Raw genomic sequence first — 4,345 nt, 5'->3', positions numbered from 1 at the left:
AAACTCATGGTGCGACGGAGAAGACTGGCACCATGTCAGGCGAACCCTAAACTTGATTTTTCTCGGTGCTATCTAGTGCTGCTTTCGAAGAGGTCGGTATTTCTGATGACTATTCCTCTTTTGAATGGATGAGGCACATTATAGTGAGGTGGGTGCTCAACCTCTGGATTTAGCGATTGGCCTTCTACAACCAGAAACCACTGATTAGGGAAGCGCGCATGGTTGTCGGAGAGGAAGAATAGAGAAAAACGGAAGAAAACTGCGCGTATGCGTTAGAATTTTTTGAAGAAGCTAAATATTGGAAGTCAAAAGGTGTAAACTAAATTGAAGATGATTCATTATGCCAGCCGCTAGTGAGAATTGGTAGCCAAAAAGGTAAGAAAGTTGATGACACACCAATGATGATCAAAATCATGTGGGCTTGTGAATACCTAATTATGAACACTGTACAACCTAAAACCACTAAACCATACACTAAAATATATCAAGGCCAAACACAAACTGTCATGACCCAATAGATTAAAACCTTGTAATTAATACAGAACCATCACACTCAAGATAAAAGTCAATCATTAAATAGGAACAAAGAAATACACATTTAAAAGAAGAGTAATGCTATTTGACACGATGGAAATAGCACGAGTGAGCACGAGTCATCATAATTGGTACTCTTTCTCTCTCTACACGTACCCTTATGAACACCCTCCTCAGTCCTCACCCCATCTGCGTCTCTAGTCTCTTCCTTCTTCCTTCCTGCATCACTATTCATCAATCAAACTCACCTTTTCTTTTGTCATAAAAAATCAAGTCAATCTTTGGAAAATTAAAAATTGAAAAAGAGGGATTTTCATTTGTGTGAAGAAGCAAGCAAATCTGTGTAAGAAGATCCTTTCATTGGAGGAGGAGCTCTTAAAAGCAAATATAGATTTTTAACAACCATCTCTTACGCAGCTTCTCCTCCACCAGCACCATGTTCCTGCGGTCCCCTCTTCATCATCTGTCAATTCCATTACTTTGCCATGGTTTTGCTCCCACCTGATAACAAATGGCTACCATGAAACCCAACCATTCACTATTATTAGTGTCTTGTCTTTGAACCCTTCGCCGGAGAACCACGCCGTTGCCAAGTGCTCCTATGCGGCGACGCCGTCTTCCCCTCCTAAGACCTCATTGTTCTCTTTCGCATCTCAGAAGGATACAAGAGACTTGGCTTATCAAAAAAAAAAAAAGGATACAAGAGAGGAAGAAGTAGAACGGATGATAATGATGTAGAAATTTCAATCTATTTTATTTTAATTTAAAAAGTATTAATATATTAATCTCGTGCGCTGTCGTACGTAAAAGGCTCGTGCCTTTAAGCATTTTCCTTAAAAGAATGAGGAAATGGTCATAGAGCTGAACACACTCAAACTTCTTTATCATCTTTCCTCAGTCACTCACACTTTATATATTTCAAATTTTCTACCCACATTCATTCTTATGATTCACACTATTCTTTGAGGTATGAGTGGCAGCAATTGTACCTCCATGAGCTACAATGTCAACCTTCAGAGAAGCCTGCAATGCCAGTATGCCACAATGAAAAGCCAATAGATCAATCAAATATAAAAATAAAAATATGACAAGGAACTCATAAATGAGGATTAAATAGTGTAAAAATACATAGCTTACTCACATGATAGATAGTGTAAAAATTTAGAGATTATTCTTAGAAATATTGACCTTAAAAAATCTCGACGTTTGAGTTGGGGGATAGCATGGGTTTCCTCCGCCGTTGCTCAGACATAAATAGTATGCAGGGAGTGGAATCAGAGTGACCATCGAAATTCAAGGTGCTGGATGGTTGTTGCTTCAAGACTGGGTAGCGAGCAGAAAATTGGCGGAGAAAGAAGGGTGTTTGTGTCGTCGTTGTCGGGATGAGCAGTGACGGAAATCTTGGCAAAGCGCTGCAGCAACACCGTCCTAGAGCGAGGACATAGGGAGGCGAAGGATCAATTGGGTTCACTCCCTCTCTAGGGTTTGGAACGTGAACCAAAGCTCGAATGAGGTGGTGTCATCTTCAAGGCTTGCGGCATTGATGGATTTAGAGTAGAAGGTTTCATGGATCGATTCTAGTAAAGAAAAGAACCGTGAGGCTATGGAATGTGACACATTAGACAAAATGCTCAGTTGGAAACTGTTTTTTGAAGTATAAGAGATGAGGTGGCAGCGCTACACTCCGCGCTTCACAATTCCTATATTATAATAGATAGATAGAAAGATAGACATACAAATTTCCACAAAGCACTCCACCATTTTCAAATCATATACAAGCACTCTCCTATTCTGATACATACAACCTAATCAACAATCGTTCCCATTCCTATCTATCACACCCTTGATTGTAGAATTTAACACACTGAGTAAAAAACTATTCAAGACACTGATTCAGTTGCTTCTCGACTGAAGGAACGGTGGGGTGAGTCTTTGTTTATGACACTTCAGTCTATGCAGGGTAAGGACAATTTTCAACTAAAATATCAAGGACTTTAAAACGCCATTACATCCTTCAATTTTGTAGGCATAAATTGTTCAAACTGTTATCCTCAATAAATTTTAGTGGGTAAGCTTTTTCAATATGGTGATTTTTTTTGCAAATCATAAGACTAAAACACGACACATTACTCTATAAAAATAAAATATGTATCATTTAAATCAACTAAATCATTCATAAAAAATTAACTCAGGACCATCTAACTAGCCTCCACAGTCAACAGTCTTTGTTTATGACACTTAAGTCAATGCAGGGTAAAGACAATTTTCAATTAAAATATCAAGGACTTTAAAACGCCTTTACATCCATGCACCTTCAATTTTGTAGGTAGGAATTGTTCAAATTGTTATCCTCAATTTAATATTAGTGGGTTAGCTTTTTCAATAAGGTGTTTTTTTTTTTCGCAATTCATTAGCCTAAAAACGACACATTACTCTATATAAATAAAATATGTATCATTTAAATCAACTAAATCATTCATAAACAATTAACTCGGGGCCATCTAGCTAGCATCCCACAGTCAAGAGTATTTGTTTATGACACATAAGTCTATGCAGGGTAAGGACAATTTTCAATTAAAATATCAAGGACTTTAAAACGCCTTTACATCCAAGGTGCGCCTTCAATTTTGTAGGCAGGAATTGTTCAAACTGTTATCCTCAATTTAATTTTAGTGGGTTAGCTTTTTAAATAATGTGTTTTGTTTTTCCGCAATTCATATGACTAAAACACGACACATTACTCTATATAAATAAAATATGTATCATTTAAATCAACTAAATCATTCATAAACAATTAACTCGGGAAAATCTAGCTAGCGTCCCACACTCAAGAGTCTTTGTTTATGACACTTAAGTCTATGCAAGTTAAGGACAATTTTCAATTAAAATATCAAGGACTTTAAAACGCCTTTACATCCATGCACCTTCAATTTTGTAGGCAGGAATTGTTCAAACTGTTATCCTCAATTTAATTTTCGTGGGTTAGCTTTTTAAATAATGTGTTTTTTTTTTCGCAATTCCTAAGGCTTAAAACACGACACATTACTCTATAAAAATAAAATATGTATCATTTAAATCAACTAAATCATTCATAAAAAATTATCTTTGGACCATCTAGCTAGACTCAGGGGGCAAATCCATTGTATAACGTTGGGCACAATAGGCGCAAGGGGTATATCTTACTAGACTCTTAATCATACACAAGAAAACTTTGATATATAAACCTTTAGAATGTCGAAGGCACAAGCAATGTGGGACTTTAAACTTTTGAAATATCACCATTTTTTACAACAACTGACATTTCAATTAACATTATTGCATTTGGATCTTTGTGAAAATGGTTGAAACTATTCAAAGCTTTGCTGTGTGTGTCTCCGTAGGATAGCTCAAGTGGTAGGAGCTAGGGACATATAAGTTGGGAAGGGGAGGTCAATGGATCGATTCCTGGCGGGTGCAATTTATCTTTCCGATGTACCAAAAAAATAAAAATAAAAAGCTTTGTTGTGTTCTGACGTGATTTGGCCTTATTCTTTTTTTTTGGTTGATGAAAGGTATTCCATTAAGGCTGAAGCCAGGAACAAGAATACAAGGCACAAAGGCCCGAGCATGCTCATTTGATATTTAAAGCAAATGAATTTGCCACAACCATGATTTCTTTGAGGTTACTTGAAAATGGAGAAACAATATGATCTTTGACCTCCCTTTCCCAACCTATATGTCCCCAGCTCTTACCACTTGAGCTATCCTACGGGGGTACTTGAAAATGGAGAAACAATATGATCTTTGAGGATCACCCTTGGCCCCTTGATGA

Source organism: Lotus japonicus, chromosome 3 (assembly GCF_012489685.1).
Source record: "Lotus japonicus ecotype B-129 chromosome 3, LjGifu_v1.2".
In the NCBI taxonomy this organism is placed as follows: Eukaryota; Viridiplantae; Streptophyta; class Magnoliopsida; order Fabales; family Fabaceae; genus Lotus; species Lotus japonicus.
The sequence above is the reverse complement of the archived record's forward strand: the minus strand, read 5'-3'. Positions refer to the sequence as shown.